This window comes from Bufo bufo, chromosome 4, assembly GCF_905171765.1.
Source record: "Bufo bufo chromosome 4, aBufBuf1.1, whole genome shotgun sequence".
Taxonomy (NCBI): Eukaryota; Metazoa; Chordata; class Amphibia; order Anura; family Bufonidae; genus Bufo; species Bufo bufo.
The window spans coordinates 464793295-464808650 of NC_053392.1; the positions used below are offsets into that span (position 1 = coordinate 464793295).

Genomic DNA, 15356 nt, shown 5'->3' on the forward strand with positions numbered 1-15356 from the left:
AAAACGCCTGTAAAAAGCGCTTATCGAATACGCTCAGGTGTGAACCCAGCCTTAAAGACTCAGCCCTATTTCACCTTAAAGACCCGGCCATTTTTTGAAATCTAACCAGTGTCATTTTAAGTGGTGATAACTTTGAAACGCTTTGACTTATCCAGGCCATTCGGAGATTGTTTTTTCGTCACATATTGTACTTCATGACACTGGTAAAATGAAGTCAAAAAAATAAATTTTTATTTATAAAAAAATACCAAATTTACCAAAAATTTGTAAAAAATTGCAAATTTCCAAGTTTAAATTTCTCTACTTCTATAATACATAGTAATACCTACAAAAAATAGTTATTTCTTTACATTCCCCATATGTCTACTTCATGTTTGGATCATTTTGGGAATGATATTTTATTTTTTGGGGATGTTACAAGGCTTAGAAGTTTAGAAGCAAATCTTGAAATTTTTCAGAAATGTTCAAAAACCCAATTTTTAGGGACCAGTTCAGGTCTGAAGTCACTTTGCAAGGCTTACATAATAGAAACCACCCAAAAATGACCCCATTCTATAAACTACACCCCTCAAGGTATTCAAAACTGATTTTACAAACTTTGTTAACCCTTTAGGTGTTCCACAAGAATTAATGGAAAATAGAGATTGGCAGATTTACCATTTTAATAATTTTTTTCCAGTTATAAAGCAAGGGTTAACAGCCAAACCAAACTCAATATTTATGGCCCAGATTCTGTAGTTTACAGAAACACCCCATATGTGGTCGTAAACCGCTGTACGGGCACACGGCAGGGCGCAGAAGGAAAGGAATGCCATACGGTTTTTGGAAGGCAGGTTTTGCTGGACTGGTTTTTTTGACACCATGTCCCATTTGAAGCCCCCCTGATGCACCCCTAGAGTAGAAACTCCAAAAAAGTGGCCCCATTTTAGAAACTACGGGATAGGGTGGCAGTATTGTTGGTACTAGTTTAGGGTACATATGATTTTTGGTTGCTCTATATTACACTTTTTGTGAGGCAAGATAACAAGAAATAGCTGTTTTGGCACCGTTTTTATTTTTTGTTATTTACAACATTTATCTTTAACCAAAAAAAAAATCATGTTTTAGTGTTTCCAAGGGCGATTACCTTGGGTAGGGTATGATTTTTGGGGGATGAGATGACGGTTTTATTGGCACTATTTTGGGGTGCGTGTGACTTTTTGATCGCTTGCTATTACACTTTTTGTGATGTACGGTGACAAAAAATGGTTATTTAGCACAGTTTTTATTTAAATTTTTTTACGGTGTTCATCTGAAGGGTTAGGTCATGTGAAATTTTTATAGAGCCGGTCGATACGGACGCGGCGATACCTAATATGTATACTTTTTTATTATTTATGTAAGTTTTACACAATGATTTCATTTTTGAAGCAAAAAAAATCATGTTTTAGTGTTTCCATAGTCTGAGAGCCATCATTTTTTCAGTTTTTGGGCGATTACCTTGGGTAGGGTATGATTTTTGCGGGATGAGATGACAGTTTTATTGGCACTATTTTGGGGTGCGTGTGACTTTTTGATCGCTTGCTATTACACTTTTTGTGATGTAAGGTGACAAAAAATTGTTTATTTAGCACAGTTTTTATTTTTTAAGGTGTTCATCTGAGGGGTTAGGTCATGTGATATTTTTATAGAGTCGGTCGATACGAACGCGACGATACCAAATATGTATACTTTCTTTTATTTATGTAAGTTTTACACGATTGGGCGATTGTTTGGGCGATTGTCTCAGGTAGGGGCTTATTTTTTGTGGGATGAGGTGACGGTTAGATTGGTACTATTTTGGTGGGCAAACGCCTTTTTGATCACTTGCTGTTGTACTTTTTGTGATGTAAGGTGACAAAAAAATGGCTTATTTAGCACAGTTTTTTATTTATTTTTTACGGTGTTCATCTGAGGGGTTAGGTCATGTGATATTTTTATAGAGCCGGTCGATACGGACGCGGCGATGCCTAATATGTAGACTTTTTTTTCCCCCTATTTTGTACCACTTTTTTTAACTTTATTTTTGGATAAATGACGTTTTTGTTTATTTTTACTTGAAACTTTAAATTTTTTGGGGTTAGAATTTATTTTTTAAACTTTTTTTTTTCACTTTATTTTTTGTCCCACTTTGGCAGTTAAACTTTTGGGGGTCTAATCCTTTACAATGAATTCCAATACTTCTGTATTGGAATGCATTGGCTGTATGAGTAATACTGTGTGTCCTTAAGGACTCGGGAAACATGCCGTAGCGGTACATTCTAAGTCCTTAAGGGGTTAAATTCCCAAACTCACGTATGCCACTCCCCTCCTTACAGTTCTACATACATCCAGAGTCACGGGACCCCTCAGGGATATGGCCTCTTTTAAGTGATATTCACTTGAGTGATATACAGACCCTAGACGGTAACCTTGACTGGAATATGATCTGGAATAACTCCAGGGTCAAGAAGGCCTCTTTCTTTCAGGTATTTGCCTTCCAAAAAGATATTAAAATACTCAAACTACCAACTCCAGATATTTCCGGCCCTCTCTCCTGGTTAGATGATCGGATTGCGGAAATGCATACACTTACTAAACCGCTTTCCACGATATACAAGGAGGTTGGGAGGTTGAACTCTCCACCCGCCTCTTGGCCCCAGAAAAAGCATTCATACTCTCTCACTCACATGGTTTTACCTGTTGTATTAGAATCCAGGAAAATTCGTATAAGCTGCTTACCAGATGGTACAAGTCCCCTGAATCTCTACATAGGCTCAACCCTGAGATTTCGAACCTGTGTTGGAGATGTGGAAAAGATGTAGGTTCGCTCACACACATCTGGTGGCATTGTGAGAAAATCGGTCTGTTCTGGTCACACATTGAAAAATTGATAAATGAGGTCTGTGATACTCAGGTCAAATTGGACCCTAAATTAATCCTTCTCTGGTGTCCCAATGAGTCGCTTACTCCCTCTAAATCTGACCTCCTCACTATGCTTATCACAGCAGCAAGAATGCTTATCCCGCTGCTCTGGAAGAACACTGAGCCTCCATCAGTACTGATGTGGAGAGACAAGGTTGATCAGATTTACAGATTTGAAGAGCTGGCTCATTGGGAAACTTACACACGCCCCCACTTTCTCAAGATCTGGTCATCTTGGAAAAACTTCAGAAAGTTTAAGTAAAGAGTAGAAGGGTACCTCTCTCCCCCCCCCCCCCCTCCCATATCATTTTCTCTTTTTATTGGCTTTTATCTCTCTTATCTCTTCTGTTTAAATATTAGCCCCACCATGGGCTACACATGTGGCACTCTTTGTATACTAGCATACCATGCTGATGGAATGGCTTATGTTGTCCTGCGGAATTGACCAGCGCCTAAAGTGAGTTCCGTAACCTTTCAACAAAAGATGCCTGGCCAGGATGGTGGCTGCCATAGTAATGCCTCATTTGTACTAGGTCATAGCTATTTTGTTGTTGTTTCAGATATACAAGAAAACTACGATTAGACCCATGTATGCTTAGTCTAGCGGCTTTACGGATCAGATGCCTTGTTGTCCAACGCGAGGTTTGCCACTAGCTATGTTACACGTATATCTTATGTTATAATCAATACATGTATTGTAGTATAACATGTCATCCCATTATGTACCGCATGTGCCTTTATACTTTGTGCCTTTGTACTTTGTACCATGTATATTCATGTTGTGTACATTATTTTCTACATTGTGCAGATTCTAAAAGGAGTTGGATCCTTTTTGCACTTATTTCTTCTGCTCAATAAAAAGAAATTTGACAAAGAAAAAAAAAAAAAAATGTAACTGTCGGCCAGTACAGGCCCCAAAAATGAGTCAATAGGCATTCACCTGACAGCAAAGAACTTTGGATTCCGTGGCTGGAGGTATATTAGGCGGTCACAGGATAAATAACTGTAGGCCAGTACAGGCCCCAAAAAATTAGCCAATAGGCATTCACCTGACAGCACAGAACTTTGAAATCTGTGACTGGAGGTGCATTAGGCGGTCACAGGATAAATATGTAACTGTCGCCAGTATAGGCCCCAAAAATTAGGCATTCACCTGACATAAAAGGCCTTTTATGCCGCTGTATATACATAAGGCAAGGACCATTCTTTGTTTTGGGTGGTGGCGGAAATGTGTGGGCTGGCATGAGGAAATTCCACATGGTCATCACAGGTGTTGAATTCCTCCGAGATCCATGCCTCATTCATAAAAAAAAATGTGAGGTAGGCAAGTGCGCTTATCGGTCACGACCCCCCCCCTGCTGCGTTGAACGTCCTTTCGGACAGGACACTCGACAAGGGGCAAGCCAAGAGTTCCATGGCATATTGTGCCAGCTCTGGCCACAGGTCAAGCCTGCACACCCAGTAGTCAAGGGGTTCCTCGCTTCTCAGAGCGTCCACATCAGCCGTTAACCCTATGTAGTCGGACACCTGTCGGTCTAGGTGTTCCTTGAGGCTGGATCCCATTAGACTTGTCAGTAAAAGCAAAAAAAGGAGGAGACCAATGTGGTACTCAGCAGAAGTGGCCCAAATCATTAAAAATAAAAAGCTAGCATTTTGTAATTATAAAAAAAACCAGAGCAATGAAGATAAGGAAATCTACAAGATTAGGCAGAGAGAGGCCAAGCAAGTTATAAGAACTTCTAAAGCGCAGGCAGAAGAAAAACTAGCTCAGTCTATGAAAAAAGGGGATAAGACATTCTTCAGATATATAAATGAAAAAAGGAAATTAAAACAAGGAATAACTAAATTAAAAACAAAGGACGGAAGGTATGTAGAAGAGAATAAAGGGCTAGCCGACTGCCTTAATGAATACTTCTGTTCAGTTTTTACAAAAGAAAAAGGAGAAGGACCTCCACTAGAAAGAATGACTATTAAATCGTTTGATGCATGTATCTTTACAGAGGAAGATGTTCTAAGTTTGCTGTCTAAGGTGAAGACGGATAAGTCACAGGGGCCTGATGAGATACACCCAAAATTATTAAAAGAGCTTAGTGGTGAGCTGGCAAAACCGTTAACAGATTTATTTAACCAATCATTAGTAACAGGAGTCGTCCCGGAAGATTGGAAATTGGCAAATGTCGTGCCCATTCACAAGAAAGGTAGTAGGGAGGAATCGAGCAACTATAGACCAGTGAGTCTGACATCAATAGTAGGCAAATTAATGGAAACCCTATTAAAGGATAGGATTGTGGAACATCTAAAATCCCATGGATTGCAAGATGAAAAACAACATGGGTTTACTTCAGGGAGATCATGTCAAACAAATCTTATAGATTTTTTTTGACTGGGTGAATAAAATAATAGACGGTGGAGGTGCAGTAGACATCGCATATCTAGATTTTAGTAAGGCTTTTGACACTGTCCCACATAGAAGACTTATCAATAAACTGCAGTCATTGAGCATGGACTCCCATATTGTTGAGTGGATTAGGCAGTGGCTGAGTGACAGACAACAGAGGGTTGTAGTCAATGGAGAACATTCAAAACAAGGTAATGTTACCAGTGGGGTTCCACAGGGATCTGTACTGGGACCGATTTTGTTGAATATCTTCATAAGTGATATTGCAAAAGGCCTCGCTGGTAAGGTTTGTCTTTTTGCTGATGACACAAAGATATGTAACAGGGTTGATGTTCCTGGAGGGAAACGCCAAATGGAAAAGGATTTAGGAAAACTAGAAGAATGGTCAGAACTCTGGAAACTGAAATTTAATGTGGATAAGTGCAAGATAATGCACCTGGGGCGTAAAAACCCAAGGGCAGAATATAGAATATTTGACACAGTCCTGACCTCAGTATCTGAGGAAAGGGATTTAGGAGTAATTATTTCAGAAGACTTAAAGGTGGGAAGACAATGTAATAGAGCAGCACGAAATGCCAGCAGAATGCTTGGATGTATAGGGAGAGGTATAAGCAGTAGAAAGAGTGAAGTGCTTATGCCGCTGTACAGAACACTGGTGGGACCTCACTTGGAGTATTGTGCGCAGTACTGGAGGCCATATCTCCAGAAGGATATAGATACTCTAGAGAGAGTTCAGAGAAGAGCTACTAAACTAGTACATGGATTGCAGGATAAAACTTACCAGGAAAGGTTAAAGGACCTTAATATGTATAGCTTGGAAGAAAGAAGAGACAGAGGGGATATGATAGAAACTTTTAAATACATAAAGGGAATCAACTCGGTAAAGGAAGAGAGCATATTTAAAAGAAGAAAAACTACCACAAGAGGACACAGTTTTAAATTAGAGGGGCAAAGGTTTAAAAGTAATATAAGGAAGTTTTACTTTACTGAGAGAGTAGTGGATGCATGGAATAGCCTTCCTGCAGAAGTGGTAGCTGCAAATACAGTGAAGGGGTTTAAGCATGCATGGGATAGGCATAAGGCCATCCTTCATATAAGATAGGGCCGGGGGCTATCCATAGTATTCAGTATATTGGGCAGACTAGATGGGGCAAATGGTTCTTATCTGCCGACACATTCTATGTTTCTATGTTTCTATGTTTACTGCAGCAAGCACCGCTCAGGCTGCTCTGCTGCCACATACACAACATATAGCCCTCACATACACAACATACTATAGCCCTCACCTGTGATTGACAACAACACCAAGACCGCAGGCAACTGCATGCGGTTAAGAGTCACGACCATGACCATGGCCGTGACACCACCCTCCTGTGGGTGATATAGGTACTGTCGTCAGACCGCTGGGTGGCGGCCGTTGCTACCTCCTCTTCCTCCTCCGATGCCAAGAATGGCTGCGCATCGGTAAGGTCTGGGAATGGATGGGAAAATAATTCCTCTGACTCGAGTGGAGGGGCTATGGTGGTGGTGGTGGTGTCTTTGGGGGTGCACACAGCAGAGAGTAAGGAGGGTGCAGATACAGAGGATGAAGCATTTGCAGAAGCGGAAGGCTGAGTGAGCCAATCAACCAACTCTGGTGCGCCCTTTGAAGTTATCGCACGCGCCTTCTCCAACTTCCCACTTAATCTCCAGCCTGGTGCACCTGCTCGAGCCCTACCATCCCTGCGGAACAGTCTGCCTCTTCCTCTGCCTGTCATTTTCTAAATGCCCCTCTGCCTAAGTCCATAGAAAAGTGCAATATTTATGGAAGAAGGTATATCGCAGCCCTCAATCAGTATTTGGTGGAAAAAGGTATATAGCAATAGCACCCCTCAATCAGTATTTTGTGGAAGAAGGTATATGGCACCCCTCAATCAGTATTTGGCAGAAATAGGTATATGGCACCCATCAATCAGTATTTTGTGGAAGCTGGTGTATCGCAGCCCTCAATCAGTATTTGGTGGAAGAAGGTATATAGCAATAGCACCCCTCAATCAGTATTTAGTGGAAGAAGGTATATGGCACCCCTCAATCAGTATTTGGCGGAAACAGGTATGGCACCCCTCAATCAGTATTTTGTGGAAGAAGGTATATGGCACCCCTCAATCAGTATTTGTCGGAAACAGGTATATAGCACCCCTTAATCAATATTTGGCGGAAACTGGTATGGCACTCCTCAATCAGTATTTTGTGGAAGATGGTATACAACACCCCTCAATCCGTATTTGGCGGAAACAGGTATATAGCACCCCTTAATCAATATTTTGCAGAAACTGGTATATAGCCCCCCTCAATCAGTATTTGGCGGAAACAGGCATATAGCACCCCTCAATCAGGATTTTGTGGAAGAAGGTATATCGCAGCCTTCAATCAGTATTTGGTGGAAGAGGGTATATAACAATAGCACCCCTCAATCAGTATTTGGCAGAAACAGCTATATAGCACCACTCAATCAGTATTTGGCAGAAACAGGTATACAACACCCCTCAATCAGTATTTGGCAGAAACAGGTATGGCCCCCCTGAATCAGTATTTTGTGGAAGCAGGTGTATCACAGCCCTCTATCAGTATTTGGTGGAAGAGGGTATATAGCAATAGCACCCCTCAATCAGTATTTTGTGGAAGAAAGTATATGGCACACCTCAATCAGTATTTGGCAGAAACCAATATATAGCACCCCTCAATCAGGATTTTGTGGAAGAAGGTATATCGCAGCCCTCAAGCAGTTTTTTGGGGGGCAACAGGTATATCACAACAATTAGTTACTCCAATAGCATTTGTTCCTCTATCTAGCTGCAGTATCGCAGCAGAACTGCACACAACTGCTGCACAATACAAATACACTATAATATAATTTCTATGTTGGAAAGTGTATTATAAGTATATCACACCCCTCTATATCACACCTATTGATAGTACACCTATACCATTCCTTAAAAGCACTTTTGTGGCCCTATTAGATAGCGTTTGGTGTCCCTAACTGTCCCTGCTCTAAAATGAAACCTCTCCCTACACTGGCAAAACACATAATGTAAAATGGCTGCCAGATCGGGTTCTGTTATAGGGTTGGGGGGGTGTCCATGTGCTTAAAAGTCTCAATTGGCAGTCCTGTCCCACCTGGTGGATGTGTCATGGGTCAAAGTTCGGCACTATGCAAAAAAGTATGGCGCGTGTGATTATCGCCATATATTCGCATGTTCGACGAATAGCGAACGAGCAGAGTTCGCCTCAAAATGACTGCCGGGCAAACCGCAAGGCCCTCTCTAGTCAGCAGTAAGTTTGTGTTGACATCACAGATTATTTTGCCCTTCCTCTGATCAATGAACAATAACCCACAAAAAACGGATACTGTCTGTGGAGCATCCGCCTACACTCGGTCAGCATTTTGTCAGTTATCCATCAGTATTGCTAATGCCAAAAAAAACAGGAGTGGATCCAAAACAGAGATGACACGTTAACGGAATATTTGCATGTCTTCTGTGTTTTGTACCCACTCATAAGCCAATTCTGATGGGACCATACAGGCCTTACAGTTGCTACACAGAGAGGATCCATTGTGCGTCTTATTTTTCTTTCCTTCTGACAGATCAGAAGAAGGGTCAAATAAATGATGTCAGCCAGGCCGAAAAGCAAAATAGTGGCCCAGTCATGAAGTGGGGAGGGTGGGAACAGCATGAGAAGCCCACAGAGTGGCCCTATGACATAGTGGTGAGGTGGAAGCAGCTTGAGGAGACCACAGAGTGGCCCAATGACAGAGTCTGGTGGTGGTGACAGCATCAGGAGGCCACAGAGTGGCACAATGACAGTGTGGAGGTGGCGGCAGCATCAGGAACTAGTGAGTGGCAAGGTGGCGGCAGCATCAGGAGGCCACAGAGTGGCACAATGACAGAGTGTGGAGGTTGCGGCAGCATCAGGAGACCACAGAGTGGCAAGGTGACATAGTATATGAAGAAAAGGCTGGGCACTCACATTACCTGGAGTGGGCGGTACTTTATTGATAAATCTTAATATTAGTGGTATACTATAAGCATTTAAAACTCTAAATAAATACTGTTCTGGTTCTGGCCAAGCTGCCAGTTCGGTTGATGTACTGCTCCAAATTAATTAATGTACGTGCACGGAGAGATCAAATCTGAGACAACACACTGCTCGGAGTTATAACAGGATCTCTGGTTTATTTTCTGAAAACAGCAGACAATACATAGGTTTTACGACATGAAGAAGTGGGAGGGGGGGGGGTGTGAAAGATAGAGTATATCTTTTCTATTGGCTACGAACTCTATACTTTTCTGTAACCTTGACGGCTCAGAGGAAATTCCTCCCCCCTCCCCCCTTGCTCGTGGGTGAAACCGTTACTTCTTCTTTCTTTGTAACTGCTTGCTTGAGCTGAACGGAAACCACAAAGAAACACATGATAAAACACAAAGTAAGATTCTAGTTTATAGGTGTTGGCTGAATGCCTGGCCGCCATCTTAGCTAAACATAGTCCTCAACAAGCAAGTATCCATTTTGTATCAATAGTCCATAACAATACCATACAATAAATAGTCTGGCCAGACTTTTTTGTACAATGCCCGGGTTTTGCGCATGGCGTTATATGGCTTGAGGACTTGTTCAGAGAGATCAACTCCTCCCATATACCGATTGTAGTCGACGATACAATCGGGCTTGAGGACCGTTGCCGCGGTACCTCGCACAGGGACAGGGGTGATGCCATTACCATGAATTGTGGACAGTACAAGGACATCCCTCTTGTCTTTATATCTGACCAGCAACAGGTTTTCACTGGTAAGGGCACGGGTCTCACCCCTGGGGATAGGTACCTGGAGGGGGTGGGCAGGGAGGCCACGTTTATTTTTCCGCACGGTCCCACAAGCGGACGTGGATCTGGCGGCGAGGGACTGGAACAAAGGAATACTAGTATAAAAGTTATCCACGTACAGGTGATAACCTTTATCTAGCAGTGGGTGCATAAGGTCCCGCACAAGTTTCCCGCTAACACCCAGAGTGGGGGGACATTCTGGGGGTTGAATACGGGAATCTCTCCCCTCGTACACACGAAACTTCTAAGTGTACTCTCACAAAGTTTGTACAGCTTCAGGCCATACCTCGCCCGCTTTGAGGGAACATACTGGCGGAAAATTTGTCTCCCCTTGAACGCAATGAGAGACTCATCAACCGCTACCTCCCTTCCAGGTACATAGGCCTGTACAAATTTGGCCCCAAAGTGATCGATGACCGGCCGTATCTTATACAGACGGTCATAGGCAGGATCACTTTGGGGGGGACATGCTGCATTATCTGAATAATGCAGGAATTTCCGGATGGGCTCAAACCGGGTACGTGTCATGGCCGTACTGTAAAGTGGGGTCTGGTAGAGGACGTCCCCACTCCAGTAATGCCTGACACTAGGTTTCTTGACTAGGCCCATGTGCAGCACGAGGCCCCAAAATATCCTCATCTCGGCTGCACTGACCGGGGTCCAGCCACCGGGCCTAGCCAAAAAGGAGCCCGGGTGTTGAGCAATGAACTGTTGGGCATACAGGTTCATCTGCTCCACTATTAGGTTTACCAGTTGGTCACTGAAAAAAAGAATAAAAAAGGCATATTCAGTGAAGCCCACTGTGGAAATCTGGATTCCTAATTGGCCTACAAACTCAGGAATCACGGGCTCAAATCGCTCTGGGGTACACCAGACAAGTTCACCGGCAGGGGGCTCCGGTGGATTTAACTGGTGGGCCGGAAAACTAGTACGAGCCCCAGAGCTGCTCGTACTAGGGTGGGCCACAGGGTCCCTAGCATGGCGAAACCAATACAAGATATATGGATCTATAAGTATCAAATCACAACTCAAGCAATAAAGTTTTATACAAAATCACAGATCTTTTTATTGGTACAAAAAATAGAGTTGTGACCACTGGCCACACAGACATTTAAGAACACTTAAAATGCCATACAGACCGCAGATATGTGGTAGTTACAATAATTGTGCGTAAAGTGCAAGTGCTAAAATTACTTTACAGCAGAGGAGATTGGTCAATGCCCAACACCGAGTTAAGTCCTGTCTATACCATGTAGCAAACGGTAAACATTAAACCATAGACTAAAAAGGACCTATTACTCACATCGGTGACTCTAAACAAATAATGACATGAATGAGGAAGCATACTGACCACAATCTCTACCTTATCACGGTACAACAACACCGGCATGAACGAACAATACATGTGTTATAAAAATAAAGAAAGACATGTATTTAAAAATTATTAGTAATAAGAATACATGATTTCATCAACATGTGTTTATAATGTACAGACATAAATGCATTTCATAACATGATGTATATACATGACTCATTGATCGCAGTTCACCAGACGATCCACTGGTTTGTAGGCCCTATCCATATTTATTCTTATGGAGAAAAAGATTTTCCGATCCCACAACAGCAGTATATATATACCCTACATATGTAGACAAAAAAGAGATCAAATCAGTGTGCATAATTCAAACATCACACCATAGGAACCCGGCTAGAGATAACCTAAAAACATAGACATCCTAACTATCTAAAACACCACACATCAGGGATGATGCTGCACCCTACAAAAACGAGGCAAATGGAATTTTGTCATTCAGGCCAAATGGCACCTGAGTGTTCAACTTCACAATCCACTTGCTTTCAACCTGCTCCAACCGTTTGAACAGATCTCCGCCACGCGCACCAAGGGAGACCCTATCTATCCCCCTGAATTTTAAGTCCTGCCAACAGTTGTTATGTTTCTGACGGAAATGTTTTGCAATAGGTTTTAGTTTTACAAGTTTATCTCTTTCTCCATCCACAATTTTGGCAGCTGCCCGAATGTCTTTCTGATGTTCCTGTATGCGAACCCGAAACTCACGAGTCGTCATACCAATATATATCAGGCCACATGGACATGTGGCGTGATATATGATTCCTGTGACACTACAGTTGATAAAATGAACAATGTTGTAGCATGGCGGTCCCCTTGCTCCGCCGCCTTGGGGCCTCATCATCATCGCTAGATGATGAGGAGTATACGGATGACAACAGGAAAGTGGGGTCATCCTCGTCCTCACTAGGACTCTCGGACTCAGAGGCAAGCTGGGCATATGCCTCCTCGGCAGAGAACATCCGGCGGGCCATAGGGGAGTGTGTGTCTGCGTGTGTGTGTGCATGTAAATCTTTATTCAGTGTGTGTGGGGGCACGGGTGTTCACGTACTTATCCCTAAAACTAACTAGAAAATGGGGAAAAATGTGAAAAAATAAAAAAATTCAAAACCGCTGATCACCCGTCCGAAGTTGATCAGCGGTGGGGTGTGCGATGCGCTAACAGTGGCCGGACGCTAAGAGTGCCGGCCACAGTCAGCGAACGCACAAAACAACAAAAAAAAAATGCCTGCGCCCCAAAAAAGTTGTGGGAGGGGGGGCAGGGGTGATGCAATAAAACTTTTTTTTCACACTAACTTTCCCTTTATTATCCCTGCCTTGCCCAACCTTTCCCTATACTTTCCCTAATTACCTGCTGATCAGATGGGGGGTGCTGGGGCACAGATTGGGTCCTGGGGGCAAGGATGGGTGGCAGCGCCTGGGTAACCCTTTCCTTATCAGAGCTCTCCTGTTAACTCTTTCAGTGCAACATAGGAGCTTCTGTTTTGCACAGTACTATCGGCCATGTGTATGGAAATGACAGCCCTGCTGCTCTATTGTTATGATAATGAGATCCCAGCAGCCAGATACAGGGAGAGAGGGGGCGGGCACCAGAGGCTCTGACGTCTCGTTTACAGAGCTGGGCCACTCCCTCAAGCAGGGAGAAGCTTGTAAACGAGACATCAGTGCCAGAGAAGGGTTGATGACGTTGGGGGTCACATGACGCAAATAAACAGTCTGGAAACAGCGCAAAATCAATAAAGTGAGTATATTAGAAATGTATCTTTAATGATGTATAAAGCAGCCCTAACACATATTTTTTTAAGTCGGATAACCCCTTTAATTATTTATAACTTTTACACAACACAACGGGCTTTTCAACAGATAAGTGCAACTCTGAACAGCGAATATATTTTTATTTCGTCACTAATACACGGCAAATAGGGCTTTAGAGTACGGTATATCACTGCACCACACAAGGGCAATTAGGCCCTAATTATTTTCAACTTTTACACAACACAAAAGGCTTTTCAACAGATAAGTGCAACACTGAACGGCGAATATATATATTTTTTACCACTAATACACAGCAAACAGGGCTTTAGAATATATCACTGCACCACACAAGGGCAATTGGGCCCTAATTTTTTTCTACTTTTACACAACAGATCAGTGCAACGCTGAACGACAAATATATTTTTATTTTGCCACTAATACATGGCAAACAGGGCTGTAGAATATATCACTGCACAGCTGAACGGCAATTAGGCCCTAATTTTCAACCAAAGGCTTTTCAACAGATCAGTGCAACAATGAACGGCAAATATATTTTTATTTTGCCTCTAATACACGGCAAACAGGACTGTAGAATATATTACTGCACTGCACAAGGGCAATTAGGCCCTAATTTTTTTCTACTTTTACACAACAGATAAGTGCAATGCTGGATGGCGAATATATTTTTATTTTGCCACTAATACACGGCAAACAGGGCTGTAGAATATATCACTGCGCAGCTAAATGGCAATCAGGTCCTAATTTCTTTCTACTTTTACACAACAGGCTTTTCAACAGATAAGTGCAACGCTGGACGGCGAATATATTTTTATTTCGCCCTTAATACACGGCAAACAGGGCTGTAGAATATATCACTGCGCAGCTGAACGGCAATCAGGTCCTAATTCAGTTCTACTTTTACACAACAGGCTTTTCAACAGATAAGTGCAAAGCTGGACGGTGAATATATTTTTATTTCGCCACTAATACACGGCAAAAAGAGCTTAACATGTAATTGCACCACACAAGGGCAAATAAGATGTACTGTTGAAATATTTCCTTGTAATAAACCTTGTTAAAGGCTGTATCAAACAGCACTTGCACCCCAATAACAAGAACGGTTTGCTGGAATCACATAGCTGTTTAATGGAAATTTGGATCCCCAGTCAGTGCACCAAGGTGTAATAGCATTGTTCCTATTACCCAGTCAATCTCTCCTACTGAACCCTGTTCTACACAAACGTTGTGGAACAATTCCTCCCTATCCTTTCCCTGCACCTATAAATAGTTTTTTCCCCACAATCAAGTTTTTCCTATCTCTGTCCCTAGCGCCTGCAGACGTCTCTCCCTGCACTACGTACACTGGTAAATGGCAGAATCTAAGATGGCTGCCGCTATTTATAGGGCTGTGATATCACAGGGATGGCTGGCTGCTGACTGGCTGCATGCATGGCAATATGGGTGATCCCGCATTCCCAGAGTTCCTTTCTCCATGTCCTCACACGTGCAGCAGCCATTTTAGGAAAAAATGCGATTTGTTACCACGAAGCGCCGGGAAATTCGCCTTTGGTGTGAATCAAATTTTTCCTGAAATTCGGAACGAATTCCACTTCATCAGCTTCGATTCGCTCATCTCTAATAGTGTCTGTGGGCAGAGTTAGAGCGGCGTCCCGACTAGTTATGCTCACACATGGGACGCCCCACTTGCTGCCCAACATAGTTCCCTACACAGAGCAATATGCTATGCTTTATTGGGACATATTGGTATGTATGGTCCCTTGTGGTCTATAGTGCTTTTACTACTAGGATTAAATATCAGTCAGTTAAGGTTGTATTTAGGGCTCTGCTGTAGGTAGCTGACAGGGAAACTCCAGAGGTGCTACTTCTGTCAGAGAGAACACCCTATTATCGGGAAAGCCAGAACAGTCTAGGGTAATTATGAATTACTAGGGGCAGTGTGTTTATATTCCACTAAAACCTCCCTGGAGACAACTCAATGGAGTTGTGCACGTTTTTTTTATGTCACTATGGGTTTACACATCTATCTCTTT

General features: G+C 42.7%; 1 protein-coding gene across 1 annotated transcript in view; it reads left to right on the plus strand.

Annotated features, from left to right (window-relative positions):
* Positions 1–15356, plus strand: part of SLC22A2 (solute carrier family 22 member 2) — a 116208-nt gene that overhangs the window by 94897 nt on the left and 5955 nt on the right. The gene's annotated exons all lie outside the window — the stretch shown is intronic.